We start from the raw sequence: 17,155 nt of genomic DNA, 5'->3' as shown, positions 1-17,155 counted from the left end.
GTTCTAGTTCAGTTCTAGTTCAGTTTCTAGTTCAGTTCTAGTTCAGTTCTAGTTCAGCTCTAGTTCAGTTCTAGTTCAGTTCTAGTTCAGTTCTAGTTCAGTTCTAGTTCAGTTCTAGTTCAGTTCTAGTTCAGTTCTAGTTCAGTTTCTAGTTTAGTTCTAGAAAAATTAACAGTTATTGTACATTTATTTAAATTTTGAACAATTAAAAGCAAAAATAGCTAAACTTCACAAAACAATAGCAATTAACTATAACTGTAACTAAAAATATGAATAGGTAATATCTGCAATGACAGTAATTACAATTATAATCTCTTTACTTATGCAACAACAATAAAATTACAATCTAAAGAAAAACTTATATGAGTTATAAAGTAAGACAATTTCTAACAATAAAAGCAAATAGAAGAGTAAGAGAAACCTTCATTACCAACAACAAGAGGCAATTTAAATGTAAAATATTAAATACTTTTAAGTTTCAGCAGCAACAATCTAACAAAAGGCAATAGCAACAACAAACACTTAAGAGTAAATAAAGCATGTAAATGACTTTGAAATTGAGAGAACAATAATAAAGCTTAAAAGCTTCTGCTTTTTCTGCTGAACACACACATACATACATTCAAATAACTTTAATATTAATACAGCACGCATAACTAGCGTGATTAAACGTAAAAAAGTTAATGATAAAGAGGTAGAGAGTACGAGAAACATGTGTCATACAACAAAATTATAATAAGAAAACAAACATAAAAACAGCAGCAACAACTACTACTAAATAAAATGAAAAAACAAAAGATAATAAAAATTATAAAACTGACAAGGAAGAGTAGTTGTAGAGTAATATGGGTGGGAGCAGAAGAAGCAGCAGCAAGAACCACAAATTATAATGTTAAAGAAATGTTTATTATTTTATTATTGTTGTAGTAGTTGTTGCTGTTATTATATACTATTCCTAATGTTTATTTTTTTATACAGATATAAATACATTTTTTGTTGTATGTTAAACACTAATACTTGGAAAATTATAGTCGTTTAGTTACACATTTGTACACATGTTTAGAGCGTAAAAAATTCAACAAAAACAACAAAAAAAGAGAAAACTTTTTTATGTTTATTTTTTTATACTCATTTTGTTTTCGAGGTTACTACAACAATAAGTTAAAAAGTCAGTTGTTTTATATATAAAAAAATGTTAGAATGAATGTTATAAACTGTGTTTGTGTTTTGTATTGGAATGAGCACAAGATGTTAGTGCAAAACATATTTAAGTTTTTTTTACAGCTGGTTCCAAATAAAAGCTTCAGTGGGTCCTTTAAACGGATGTTAAGTTTGTTGTCTCGCATAGGAAATGTTTAAGTAAAATATTTTCTTTATTTTTATTTTATATGACTATATATTTTTTTGTATTTTTTCGGTCTCAAACATAAAAAAATCTCTTTTTTTACTACACATTTATTTAAGTTTTTTTCCTACTTTGTTTAACATTTACTTCTAAGGAAATGTGGCTTTTTTTATTTTTAACAATTTTTTTCGTTCTACTTGATGGTGATGATGATGACGATTGTGTTGATTATAGTATGTCTGTTAAGTATGAAGAAATAAAATAGCAAAACAGAAAAAAAAACTCAAATATAAAATACACTCGTAAAGATGATTTGCCAAGCGTGACAAATCTACAACACAATGCAGTAAATAACTTACAAGCCTTGGCTCGTGTTACATAAAAATACCAAATTTCAAACAAAAAAAAACTTAAGAAAAAAACAAGAAATAAAAATGGAAAAAAAATCCGTTGGTAATGATAATATCTATAATAATAGAGTACTTGTATTTGAGAATAGTACTTTATTACTTTTTGATTTAATGATAATCTTATATTAATGTTAGATAAAATGTTCCCTACGATAAAAAGAAACTAAATCACCAAAAACATACTTCGCTGTAATGTTAGGGGAAGAAAAAAACCGTTTGATGTAGTAATTTAAGATTCAGTATTTAAATGAAAGTGTAATAACTATAAATCAAAGTTTATAAAAAATGCTTTGATGGTGATTAACCCCACGGAATAGCTTAGTGTGCAATATAGCGAATGATTAATAGGAAAAAGATAATATGAATCATACGTCCATTAAGTTTTTGCAATTCTTAATGTCAGTTCTTAAACATTCAAAATTGTCAAAAAAGTACCTCTAGAGCTAACTAACTAACTAACTACTAACTAACTAACTAACTAACTAACTAACTAACTAAACTAACTAACTAACTAACTAAACTAACCTAACTAACTAACTAACTACAACTAACTAACTAAAACTAACTAACTAACTAACTAACTAACTACTACTAACTAACTAACTAACTACTAACTAACTAACTAACTAACTAACTAACTAACTAAACTACTAACTAACTACTAACTAACTACTAACTAACTACTAACTAACTAACTAACTAACTAACTAACTAACTAACTAACTACTAACTAACTACTCTAACTAACTCTAACTAACTAACTAATACTAACTAACTACTAACTAACTAACTAACTAACTAACTAACTAACTACTAACTAACTAACTAACTACTAACTACTAACTAACTAACTAACTACTAACTAACTACTAACTAACTACTACTAACTAACTAACTAACTACTAACTAACTAACTAACTACTAACTAACTACTAACTCTAACTAACTAACTAACTAACTAACTAACTAACTAACTAACTAACTACCTAACTACTAACTACTAACTAACTACTAACTAACTAACTAACTAACTAACTAACCTACTAACTAACTAACTAACTAACTAACTAACTAACTAACTAACTACTAACACTAACTAACTAACTAACTACTACTAACTAACTAACTAATACTAACTAACTACTAACTAACTAACTAACTAACTAACTAACTAACTAACTACTAACTAACTAACTAACTACTAACTACTAACTAACTAACTAACTAACTACTAACTACTACTACTACTAACTAACTAACTAACTAACTAACTAACTACTAACTAACTAACTAACTAACTAACTAACTAACTAACTACTAACTAACTAACTAACTACTAACTACTAACTAACTAACTAACTAACTAACTACTAACTAACTACTAACTAACTAACTACTAACTAACTAACTACTACTAACTAACTCTAACTACTAACTAACTAACTAACTAACTAACTATAACTAACTAACTACTAACTAACTACTAACTAACTAACTAACTACTAACAACTAACTAACTAACTAACTAACTACTAACTAACTAACTAACTACTAACTAACTAACTAACTAACTAACACTAACTAACTAACTAACTAACTACTAACTAACTAACTAACTAACCTAACTAACTAACTAACTAACTAACTAACTAACTAACTAACTAACTAACTAACTAACTACTAACTAACTAACTAACTAACTAACTAACTAACTACTAACTAACTAACTAACACTAACTAACTAACTAACTAACTAACTACTAACTAACTAACTAACTAACTAACTAAAAACTAACTAACTAACTAAACTCCTAACTAACTACTAACTAACTAACTAACTAACTACTAACTACTAACTAACTAACTAACTAACTACTACTACTAACTAACTAACTAACTAACTAACTAACTACTACTAACTAACTAACTAACTAACTAACTACTACTAACTAACTAACTAACTAACTAACTAACTAACTAACTAACTAATAAACTAACTAATGGTGAAAATTAGAAATTTTTTTTAAAATTTGAATTTTTGTGAAAAAATTTTTTTTTTTTTTTGTGAAAATTTTTTTTTTTTTGGGTTAGAAATTTTTGTGAAAATAAGATTTTTTTGAAAAATTAGTTAAAATTTTAAATTTTAGAAAAAAATAACATTTTTGGTGAATTTTTTCATTTTATGTAATTTTAGAAATTTTATTATATTATTTTAGAAAATATTATTTTTTACTGAGTATGTGCCTCCGGTAGGTTAGTAGTTAGTGTTCTAGTGTGTCAGATGAGACACTAATTATCAGACCAAAGGCATTGGAAGGAGGGCACAACAGGCCCGATAGATCCTAGGCGCATTTCTTTGGATTTGACATAACATCCTCCAGTCAAACTAAATAGTTAAACTAGTGAAAATTTTTTAATTGGAAATTTAAATTTTTAGTGTTTATTTGACTATGAAATCCAGTCCACAGGCTACAGGACGTATGAGCAAAGTTAAAAAAAATATTTTTTAAATTATTACTCATACTTCCTGTAGGCCATTCTTTGGTCAACTTTGTATGTTTGGGAAGTAGCTTCAATAAAATAAAATTTTTCTTAAAACAGAATATCAGATTCAAATGAACACTAAAAATTAAAGTTTTTCATTTTCCTATAGCCGGGCCACAGGACGTATGAGCAATATTTTTTTTAATATTTAATACAATTTTTCATTACACCTACAAAAACCCAAATTAAAAACCAATCTTTCTTTTGATTCTTAACACTGCCAAACAAATCTCATTTCTTAAAAAGGTATTTAAAAATTAATCACCCTTTAACCACCAACATATTTAAAAACTTCTTAAAATGTTGGGTTTCTTTCCCATTTCTTAGAACAAATTAACTCTTCAACTTTATTTTCCATATATAAGAACGTAAACCTTGGTGAGCTGATAAACTGATAAAGTGTCTTAATTTAAAGCTGTAAAATTGTCGCCATAAATCTTAATTTCCTTTTTAGACGAAGAGCAAAAAACACACAATTTGTCTGCAATCTTGCTGTATTCATCAAAATGAAATGAATCAAAAAAGTTTTTTTCCCTTAATCTATGTGTGTATGTATGTATATATTTGTTTGTAGTAAACTAAAACAATATGCTTGGTTTTTTGTATTTTTTTCTCAATTTTTTTATAACCAGCTTAAGGCGTTAAATGAATTAAAAACTTTGTGTGGGGGAAAACAAAACAAAAAACAACAACAAATTGAGCAAAATAAAAATAAAGTGAAAAGAATTAAAAGAAAAACCCCCGACATAATAAAAACCACAAAAAGAATTTTTAACAACATTAACATTAACTACTGCTCTTAATCAGACAGCTGAGAGTAAGAAGAAAAATGTATTTTTTTTATGTGTGATCTTTGTGATAAAAATTATTTTCTCTAAAAAGCCAGCACAATGTTTTAAAGCGAGTTTAGTAGTTTTTAGTTTGATAAGTAGTAAAATCTGTTAAAGTTCAGTTTTGAATCAAAAATATTACTCATACCACCTGTAGTTTATAGAAGTCTTCTCCTTTTTTGCAACTCAAATAAACTGGAAATTCTTCTTTCTAATTAGATCTTATATTTTGGTTATTTTCTAAATTTGCAGTACAATTGTTTACTGGGTTTTTGTCAGACTTAAAATATGTTTTTTTTTTGCCTTAGCATATGCTAACAATTCTTTTTGTTTGTAATCTAAATAAAGTTCCTGTTGTTTTTTAAGTAATTAACTAAAATTCCTAAAAGTATTTTTCATAATTTAAACATTCTTTTTTGAGATATTTTATAAGTTTTACTTATATTTTTGTCAACTTTGCCGCCAGTTAAAAAAGAGTGTATGTAGCAGTTTAGCATGGGGGTTTTGTATGAAATTAACAAGTAAGAGTGCAAAAACAGCAACATATAACATTGAAAATATATGTTGTTGTTAATAGTTTCAAAAGCATTGCAGTCCCCAAGATATCGGAGGTCTTCAAAAAATTTATTTCAACAGACAGATGGACATACAGACAGACGGACAGACCGACAGTCAGACAGACAGACAGACAGACAGACAGACAGACATACAGACAGGCAGACGCACAAACGGATATAACTTAATCAAAAGCACCTTTTCATATAACATTGAAATTGCAGGTTGTTGTTAATATTTTCATAGGTGATTTTAAAAGATTTTGGATCAACAAGATATCTGACTTCTTCAGAAAATGAATTGCAACAGACACACAGACGGACAGGCAGATAGACAGGCAGATATGCAGAAAGACTAGCAGAAAGAGAGACAAAGAGACAAACAGACAGACAGACAAACAAACGGACGGACGAACGGACAGACTGACAAAAGTACGAACGGATAAAACTTAATCGACTTCGCAGAACCATTCTTCACTTTGAACTCATTCTCCTTTAACCTAAATTACAACAAAAGTACCTTTTAATTCTTAAAAACTTTCAAAAAGTACTTTTTCAACAAAAGTTTCCTTTAAACAGTACCATTTAAACAGAAGAAACATTTTAACAAAAGTACTTTTCAACCAGAAGAAACTATTTTAACAAAAGTACCTTTCAAACAACAATTTCCTTTGGACAAAAGTACTTATTTTTAACAAAAACTCATATCAAGCAAATGTTTACTTTAAACTTAAGTACTTTTTACACAAAAGTACCATTTAAATAGAAGAAACATAAAAAAGTACCTTTTAAACCGAAGAACTATTTAAAATAAGTAACTTTGAACAACTACTTCCTTTGGACAAAAGTACTTTTTTAACAAAAACTCATATCAAGCAAAAGTTTCCTTTAAACAGAAGAAACTTTATAACAAAAGTACCTTTCAAACCGAAGAACTGTTTAAAAAAAAGTACCTTTCGAATAACTACTTCCTTTGGACAAATAAATGTACTTTTTTGAAGAAAAATTCATATCATGGAAAAGTGTCCATTATACAGAAGTACTTTTTTAACACAAAAGTTCCTTAAAAGTATAAATAACTTCTCAGCAAAAGTTTCCTTGAATAGAATACCTTTTTGCATAAATGTTCCCTTTTAACAAAAGTACCTTTTAAGACAAGGTACCATTATAATTCCCTAAAACTTTTCTAAAAAATTAGATTTTTACACAAAAGTACTTTTAAATAAGAATTTTCTATAAACAAAAGTTCTTTTCAGACAACAGAAATAACTTTAAACGATGGCAGATGGTCTTGCCAAAACGGGATCTGCTCTTGATATCTCCAACGCGGTTCCAGTAGCAACGCCGTTAGGTTTTATCAAGAGTAGTATCTTCAGCTTCTATCTTCAAAAGGCTGAAAATAGGTGGAATAACCTAGACACATGTAAAGGGGCCAAGATATTGTGACATCTTATAAACCGAAGTAGACGGGATATATCGAGATTGATAGCAGTAATAACAGCACACTGAGCGCTAGGTAGACATGCAAGTCGTCTGGGGCTACCCTTCAATGAACACTATCGCTGTTGCAAAGACAGCGAAAAGGAAGAAACGGTCTTCCATCTTCTTTACGAATGCTCTGCACTATCCGTTAAAAGAAACCGTTTTCTTGGTATTTACTTCATATATAAACTTGGTGAGATATCTGCATCTAAGCTTAATAATATCCCGAGATTCTCACTGCTACAGGCTGGATCTAATACTATACAATACTACATCTGACGATTGGAGTGGTCCGGTCAAAACGGTTTCTCTTCGATTCTACTTGTCTGTTCGCGTGCAGTGAACTACCACGTTAACCAACCAACAAAAGTACTTTTCGGTCACAAGAGCCAAAAGTACTTTTTATACAAAAGTTACTTAAAGCAGAAATAACTTCACAACAAAAGTTTCCTTGGAATAAAAGTGCATTCCACACAAATGTTTCTTAAAAACAAAGTACCTTCTAAGCAAAAGTACATTTTAAAAAAAAAGTACCTTTCGAATTTCCTTTAAAAGGATGTACCTCTTCCACAAAAATATGTAAATTTTTAACAAAAGTACTTTTAAATAAGAGTTTCCATTAAACAAAAGTACATTTCAAAACATGGTTTACATGGACACACAGACAGACGGCTTAATCGACTTAAGAAGTGGTTCTGTGCCACAATGAAAGTACTTTTTTAACACAAGTTCCTTTCCAACAAAAGTACTTTTCCAATAAAAGTTTCCTTTAACCCGAAATACTTTTTAAACAAAATTTCCTTTAGAAACTGAACACCTTCTAAAAGGTGTTATATACCTTTTGAGTGGAAAAACTTTTTAAACAAAAGTACATTTTATAAAGTTCACTGGATCTTCTACAAGTCACAGATTTTTTTAAAAATATTTTTCTGCTTAAAAAAATCTTCAAAATATATTCAAAACCTCTAATCCGCCTACAGTTGTAAATTTAAAAAAAAATGTGGGTGCAAGCTTATCATGTTATGACAACTTGAAGCAAAAATATGTATGTTAAAGTTGAAAGGAACTTTTTTTATATTCTTTTTTGTTTTGGTGCTTTGGGAACAAATTTATTTATATGACATCTGACGGTGTCTGCGTCTGTTGACATGCAATTTATGACACAAGATAATAATATAAAAAAACAATTTCAATTAATTGCAAAATTTAAAAAGACTTTAAAAAACACTTAAATGCTTTATTGAAATGCCTTATAACAACGTTTTTAACCCCACGGAAAAGGAAACTTAATACAGAACTAGTGTTGGAACTACTAAAGGTATTGGAACTTAATAAGGCTGCTGCTCCTGTACTCCTCTTTCATTATTCAAAATCTTGTCTATTTATAAAATGTTCCTTCAAGAAATAATCCAATTTCTCTCTTTTTCCGTATAATTTATTTTAAAATAATTTTATTATTTCTTCTACGAAAAACCTTATTTTTTATATTTTTGCATTTTTATCTTTAAGTACATATTTGCTCAGTTATTTCTTTATATTTTTTCTCCATTTATATATTCACTAGTTACTTAAATCAAATCAATGTCATTTATGTTTTATTAGTTTTCAGTTTTTTTCTTTTTATTCACTTTAAAAAAAAACATTCTATTTGCTTAAACCTGCATAAAAGTATTTTTTTCTACTTTCAGCTGGGAGAAGGAGGAGGAGAAAAAAATTCAAATAAAATTTGTAACTGTTAAGGTAGCAATGCAAAAAAAAAAAAAAGGAAAAATGTCTTTAGACGATAACATTTTTTCTCTACTTCTTTTAGTAAAGTGGTTAAAAAGTAGTTGAAAAGTAAATATTTTTATACAAAAAACCCTTGTCATATTTAAAAGATTTATTTACAAAGAAATTTAACAAAAATGTTAAAAAAAATTATATTTAATTTAATTTATGAGACCTCGGAGAAAATAACATTATATATTTACTTTCTTTTTCTTAATTGTTTAATATATAACAATTTAAAATATATATTTTTTAATTTTTCAACTTTAACCTCATTTTTCTTTTAATTTTATAACCATACTTAAAGTAAATTCTGTTGTAAGTTTAACACATTTTAAATTTTTAAAATCGCTTGAAAATTGCCATAGTTAAGTTTAAGTTTTCTTACAATTTTCTTATTAGCACCTAAAACTATGCTAAAGAAAAGCAAAGAGTGTTTTAGCATGTCAGACAAAAGTGCTTTTATAGATTTTGTATAACTTTGCAAAAACTTCAATAACTTCTACAATTTTCAACCGATTTTAAAGAAATATAGCTTGTTAGATGCAGAACAGTACAGTCCCTTATAATATAAAAACAAATTTATATAACCCCCTACAAACATTTGTCATAAAACAACAGCAAAGTTAAAAAATAATAAAAAATTTAAGAAAATAAAATTATTTACAAAAAATATTATTTTTTTTTTCTTTAAACATTTTTTGGTTTATTTTGCCTTCTACTTAAAAACTTTAAATTTAAGAAGTCCCATCTTTTTAGCCTTCTTTTAGAAGTTTTAAACTTTTAAATTTGAATAATCCTTGCCAATACTAATACTTTTCTTAAGTTCTTTAATCTTTAAAACAAATTTCTTTTCAAATATATAATATTTCTCCTCCTCTTCCCCCTCCTTTCATTCACCCTTAAGAAAACTTAATTAAATATTCTAAAAATATTAAACTTTTGCCTCCTCTCCCTTATAACAACCAACAAAACCATTAAAATTTATTTTCACTAAAAATAAAAATTAAATTTAAAAAGCATCAACAATTTTCAAATCAAAAACACTTGCTCTATATAAACCATATTTTGGATCAACAAAATATTACAACAAAACAATAGCTAAAAGGAAATGAAAGCTGAACAAAATGCCCTTCTAAATGCCAGACCTTTAAATAATGTTAATTACTTAAATGTGGAGGGCTATGAAAAACCATCTTCTACATTTTTTTGGTAATATTGAAAATTATTATGTTAATCAGATGCTTAAATATTTTTAACACGTCAAAAGATAAACACTTAAGAGACACTTAGCTGGACTTAGGCAGGTATAAGAAGGAAAAGTGCGAAATGATTTATGTTTTAACGGAAATAATTAAAAGTTATTAAAAGAAACTTAAGGGCCCTAAAAGAAACATTGTTATAATTTTTAAAGCATTTAAGAAAAAAATAATTTAAATACATTGAAAACAAAGACAACGAGACGTATGAGTAATATTTTTCTAAAATAATTTATTATTCCCACCGGTCTGGAGTACAGTTATAGTTCAGTTCTAGTTCAGTTCTAGTTCAGTTCTAGTTCAGTTCTAGTTCAGTTCTAGTTCAGTTCTATTTCAGTTCTAGTTCAGTTCTAGTTCAGTTCTAGTTCAGTTCTAGTTCAGTTCTAGTTCAGTTCTAGTTCTAGTTCAGTTCTAGTTCTAGTTCAGTTCTAGTTCAGTTCTAGTTCAGTTCTAGTTCAGTTCTAGTTCAGTTCTAGTTCAGTTCTAGTTCAGTTCTAGTTCAGTTCTAGTTCAGTTCTAGTTCAGTTCTAGTTCAGTTCTAGTTCAGTTCTAGTTCAGTTCTAGTTCAGTTCTAGTTCAGTTCTAGTTCAGTTCTAGTTCAGTTCTAGTTCAGTTCTAGTTCAGTTCTAGTTCAGTTCTAGTTCAGTTCTAGTTCAGTTCTAGTTCAGTTCTAGTTCAGTTCTAGTTCAGTTCTAGTTCAGTTCTAGTTCAGTTCTAGTTCAGTTCTAGTTCAGTTCTAGTTCAGTTCTAGTTCAGTTCTAGTTCAGTATAGTCTGGACTATATTCTAGTCTACAGTCTGGACAATAGTCTAGTCTATAGTCTGGACTATAGTCTAGTCCATAGTTTAGACTACAGTCTAGTTTATAGTCTGGACAATAGTTTAGTCTATAGTCTGGGCTATAGTCTAATCAACATTCTGGACTATAGTCAAATCTATAGTCCGGACTACAGTATAGTCTAGTCTATAGTCTCGACTATAGTCTAATCTATAGTTTCGACTATAGTCTGGACAATATTTTAGTCTATAATCTGGACTATAGTCTTGTCGTTAGTGTGAGCTATAGTCTAGTCTATAGGGTAGACAAAAGTTTAGAGTATAGTATGGTATGTAGTATGGACTATATTCTATAGTCTAGACTGTAATCATCTAAAATCTTGTCTACAATCTGGATAATATTTTAGTATATAATCTGGACTCTAATAATCTAGAGTCTAGCATACAATCTAGTCCATAATCGGAGCTATAACTAAACATTCGCTAACTTAGTTCCAATAGTTATAAAAACTTTCCACCAAAACCCCTAACCCCCAGTTAAATTTTGTCCAAAAATAATAATTTCAGTTCATTTACCTTTTAAAACATTCTACCATAATTTTTTTGGGTTTCTATCTTATTTTCTATTTACACCGAATTTAATGTTGAATAATAGTGATCCGTGAAACGTGATGTTGGTTAGTAATTCTAACAGCAAATACAAAATAATGTTTGTGTTAAACTGCAGCTGTCTCAACCTATCACTTGCTCTAGTTAATATGTATGTGTATTAGAGTATTTCCGGTTTAGTAAAATCGTTGTAGTGGCAGTGTATATTTCCGTTATAAATTAATAACTACAATATATCTATGTTATTATGTATTGTGTCAAATTTAATTACAGCTAAAAAGTTATATATGTTTTAATGCTTTTAATAAAATGTAATAAAAAATATCTTTAACAGAATTAAGAACATAATATAAAAGTTAAAGTATTTATAGGTTGTAATGCTACAGTTATTTTTATATAGAAATAAAGTGGTTTATATTTTGGAACATAAATTTTATTTATGCTGCATATGTGTTAGAAAGTTCAAGAAACTGGTTATTACAAAAATGTTCTATTATTTCTAGATTTATCTTTAATGTTTTGTTGTTAATTTTTAAATTTCTTTATCCTAAAGCTTAAACCAGTAAGTTGAATTTTAAAGCAGCTTAGTAGTTGTTATACTGTGTAATGTTAATGAAAATTATCAAAATTTTAATTACAAAGTTATCATTGTTAAGCTGCTTAGCACAATTAGATGAATAATTGTAATTGTTTAAGATTTAAATAGCGAATTACAACACTGATTAAATGTTTGTGAGTAATTTGTATTCTCCATTTATGCTGGCTTTTTAATGTTTTTTCTTAATATTTATTAATTAATATTAATCATACGCCCAGGTGCACTTAAGAAAACTATCTTTGCGGAAAGTTTAATAACTTTTGTAATTTTCAAGCGATTTTAATAAATGAAAGCTTATTTGTTAGATAATAAAATAATCTTTAAAAGTCTATTTATTAAAGAACTTCATAGTATAGGAAGAAAATTATGCAGAAATTTTACTATAAAGTAGGAAAATTTAAACAGATGTGAAAAGCAACCAAACTGCTACAAATTAGCAACTTATGTAAAAAATATTAAATTTACTTTAAAAGTATTAAAAAAATATTTAAATTTGTAAAGATTTTTAGTAATATTTGTATAATTAATATCAATCATACGCCCAGGTGTACACAAAAAAATTAAGATATTGGAAAATTTTTTTAATTTTAGTAATTTTTAAGCGATTTTAATGAATAAAAGCTGGTTTCTTATATAATGAAATATTCTTGCGAAAACTGTTAGAAAATCTGTTTGTATAGGAAGAAAATTTTGAAGAAATTTTAACTCAAAAACGGAAAATTTTAATAAAAATTTAAAACAAACTTGAAGATTTAGTAAATTTTAAACTAGTTTAAAACTTTGTTAAAAATATTAAAATTTCTTTTAAAATTATTTAAAAAAAATATTTAAATTTATATTGATTTAACTAAAAATATAGTGCACTACCCCCATCTCTGTAAATTAATATCAATCATTCGCCCTAACTTGCAAAAAAAAACTATCTTGGCAAAAAGTTCATTAACTTTCGTAATTTTTAAGCGATTTTAATGAATAAAAGCTGGTTTCTTAGATAATACAATATTCTTGAGAAAACTGTTAGAAAATCTGTTTGTCTAGAAAGAAAATTTTGAATAAATTTTAACTCAAAAACGGAAATTTTTAATAAAAATTTCGAACAAACTTATAGATGAAGTAAATCTTAAAATAATTTGTAAATTTTGTAAAAAATATTAAAATTACTTTCAAAATAATTGAAAAAATATTTAAATTTATAATGATTTATATTAATATTTGTAAATTAATATCAATCATACGCCTAGGTATACCCAAAAAACTAGTTTTGGAAAAAGTTTAATAATTTATGTAATTTCCGAGCAATTTTGATAAATGAAGGCTTTTTGGATTTATAATAAAATAATCATCAGAAACCAGGAAAAAAAACCTCTTAGTCGTAGAAGAAAAAAGTGAAAATATTTATAAATTAATATCAGTCATACGCGAGCTTTGGAAAAAGTTTAATAATTTGTCTAATTATCAAGCGTTTTTAATAAATGAAAGCTTGTTGGATGTACTTCAAAATATTCATCAGAAATCTGACCAAAAATGTCTTAATCTTAGAAGAAAAAAGGGAAAATATTTGTAAATTAATATCAATCATACGCCCAGTTATATTAAAAAAACTAGCTTTGGAAAAAGTTCAGTAATTTGTCTAATTATCAAGCGAGTTTGATAAATGAAAGCTTTTTGGATATATAATAAAATATTTATCAGAAATCTGGCCAAAAATCTCTTAATTTTAGAAGAAACAAGTGAAAATATTTATAATTAATATCAATCATACGCCCAGTAATACCCAAAAAACTAGTTTTGGAAAAAGTTTAATAATTTGTGAAATTTCCAAGCGATTTTAAAAAATGAAAGCTTATTCGATTCATAACAAAATATTCCTTAGAAATCTAGTAAAAAATCGCTTGGTCTTAGAAGAAAAAAAGTGAAAAAATTGCCCATCAAAGACGAAAATTTTTAAATATTTAAAAATTTTAAAGAACCTTTTCATAAACCTTTATTAAAGGTTTATAGAGCAAATTTGGTATGAAATTTAGTTAAAAAAAAATTTAATTAAATTATTGCATAAATTGTTTTTTAAATTTTACTTTGCAAAATTCTTGTTTAAACTTTTTTTGCTGTAAAAATTCATTCTGTATAAATGCCAAAAATTCCTTTATATTTTAAAATTCTTTATATGTTGCTTTCTAATACCAATGGCCTAAAAGCCTTTAACACTAATTCCAGCTGCAATTCATAAAGAATTCTATGCAGAAAAAATAGAAAACTAAACGAAAGCAACTGCAATTAACTGAAAATATCTGAATGAAAAAAAAAAACGAAACAAAACATAAAAGAAAATTTTGTACAAAAAGAATTTCCCCTTTTGCTAAAATAAAAAACAAAGAAAAATGCAAAAATATTCCAACAATATGAAATAGACAAAAAGCAAACATGTTCACACATATGTATAAGTATAAAAAAGGATATATGTATGTGAGTTGCCTTAAACAATGTATGTGGAGTAAAAAGTATAATATTTATAAATATTAATTATTCAATATGATACAACTTACCTTAATACAAATGAAACAGCTATGAACAGGCAGGCAGGCAGTTGAATAGACAGAAATAACTGGAAGCAGTCAGCTTAAGCACACCAGCAGAGAGAAGCATTGAGCAAAATAAACTCAAAGTAATTGTAAATTATTAAAACACTATAGTTTTTGTTTTCTTTTGTTTCTTTCGCTTTAGCTATTGTTATTGTTGTTGTGTTTTGTTAAAATTGCTGCAGTAAAACAATGCATACTAACACTTTGTTAAAGTTTTTGCTTTGCATGTCTGTGCTTGCTTTATTCTGTGTGTGTATGTTTAAAAGAGATTTTCATTTTAACTTGTTTTTTCTCTAGTTTTTACATTGTTTTATAATTTATTAAAAATTTAATTAAATCAAATGTAAATTTCAATTAACTAAATTGCATTCATTGGCTTTACACACACACTCTAACTTTATTTTTTAATTTATTTTATAAAAACTTTTTTTTTTGTGGCAAACAAAATGATCCTTGTACTTTAGCACACACACACTTAAACACTTTTTCAAATATTTACACTTTTTTTGCAAAGCATGTAGTTGTAGTTGTTGTTGTTTAATTTTCAATGCATGACATTTATTTATCAACCTCAGACCTCAGTTTAAATAAAAACGTTTTTTTTTTTCTTTTTACCACAAAAACAGGTTAAATAGTTAAACACTCAACACAAACATTAATTGTTTTATACAACAACAACAAAAATACGAGTAAAACAAATAATGAGTTAATTTATATTTTGTTTTGTTCATTTTTTATTAGCTTTAATGGATTTAAACTTTGCTTCTTTAATATTTATTTATCATTTTAATAATTAATTTAAAGAATTTTTGCTTTTTTCCAAAAAAAGTAAATATTATTATAAACTCATTAGCCTCAACATATTCTTTTAACAACAGCCATCACACACACACAAGCACAAAAACCGGAAGTTAAAGTTTAAAAAGTTTGCCACATTTTCTGGCTTTCCGAACACACTTAACGTCACCGATGAAAACAAAAAAACTTTTTTAATAATTTTAAAACCTTTTCATATTTAACATATTTTCTAACACAATTTCTATTTGCCTTTTATATTCACAAACAAAACTTATATTTTCCTTTGAAAAAACTCTTTTACATTCATTCATTATTCATTCATATGTGCATTTTTATTTGAGCATCATTTTATTTAAACAAGCGCAAAATCAGCGTTTTTTTCATATTTTCATCTTTACAAAACTTTTACGTGTTACTTTATTTTCATATTTTTATTTAGAAATTTTTAATATTTCTTTTTTTTTTTGGCTTTTTAAATTGTATTTTCTTTATTTTTCACTTTTTCTCTAAATCTCGGTTTCCGTTTTCAAAAGGCCGTGTTGTTTCATTGCCCACCGTTACTAAACTGACTTGTTCGTGTTTCCAACACTTCGTTTTTGTTTGTGTCTAAACATTTTCCTTTTACATTTCAATGTTGCTAACAGTTTACTGTAAAAGTGGATGCTAAGTTAACAGCCAACACACAAGCAACAGTTATTTATTAAGGAAAAAAGTTGTTAGATACACGTGCCAGTGGAATCTGAAAATGTAAACAGAGAGGAAAAGTTTTAAATAGATTCGGCGTAGCAGAGATTTTTACATTAAATATTAAACACACACTAAAAAATTAACTAATTTTAAAAACTATTGCCGGGAATGTGCCTAAGGTAGGTAAGTAGTTAGTAATCTTGCCTGTCAGACTGGAGGTCGTGGGTTCGATTCCCACTGTTAAAAGAGCGCTTAAGACATATGTTTATAAATTACAAAGTAAGTAAAGTATAAAGTATAAAGTATAAAGTATAAAGTATAAAGTAAAAGTATAAAGTATAAAGTATAAAGTATAAGTATAAAGTATAAGATAAGTATAAAGTATAAAGTATAAAGTATAAAGTATAAAGTATAAAGTATAAAGTATAAAGTATAAAGAGTATAAAGTATAAAGTATAAAGTATAAAGTATAAAGTATAAAGTATAAAGTATAAAGTATAAAGTATAAAGTATAAAGATAAAGTATAAAGTATATAAAGTATAAAGTATAAAGTATAAAGTATAAAGTATAAGTATAAAGTATAAAGTATAAAGTATAAAGTAAGATAAAATATAAAGTATAAAGTATAAAGTATAAAGTATAAAGTATAAAGTATAAAGTATAAAGTATATAAGTATAAAGTATAAAGTATAAAGTATAAAGTATAAAGTATAAAGTATAAAGTATAAAGTATAAAGTATAAAGTATAAAGTATAAAGTATAAAGTATAAAGTATAAAGTATAAAGTATAAAGTATAAAGTATAAAGTATAAAGTATAAAGTATAAAGATAAAGTATAAAGTATAAAGTATAAAGTATAAAGTATAAAGTATAAAGTATAAGTATAAAGTATAAAGTATAAAGTTAAAGTATAAAG

At 26.4% G+C, this 17,155-nt stretch overlaps 1 protein-coding gene across 1 annotated transcript in view; it reads right to left on the bottom strand.

The window, feature by feature from the left end:
* Window positions 1-16,284, bottom strand: part of LOC119603414 — a 115,087-nt gene extending 98,803 nt beyond the window's left edge. The window contains 1 exon segment of the mRNA XM_037955440.1: window positions 14,718-16,284. The gene's annotated coding sequence lies outside the window, so the exon portion shown is untranslated.
* Window positions 16,285-17,155: the final 871 nt, after the last annotated feature.

The sequence above is a fragment of the Lucilia sericata genome, unplaced genomic scaffold (genome assembly GCF_015586225.1).
Source record: "Lucilia sericata isolate MDLA Ls3-8-SP2 unplaced genomic scaffold, ASM1558622v1 Contig000306F_arrow, whole genome shotgun sequence".
Taxonomy (NCBI): domain Eukaryota; kingdom Metazoa; phylum Arthropoda; class Insecta; order Diptera; family Calliphoridae; genus Lucilia; species Lucilia sericata.
Note: the sequence above shows the minus strand (reverse complement) of the source record. Positions and strands in the feature narration are given on the sequence as shown.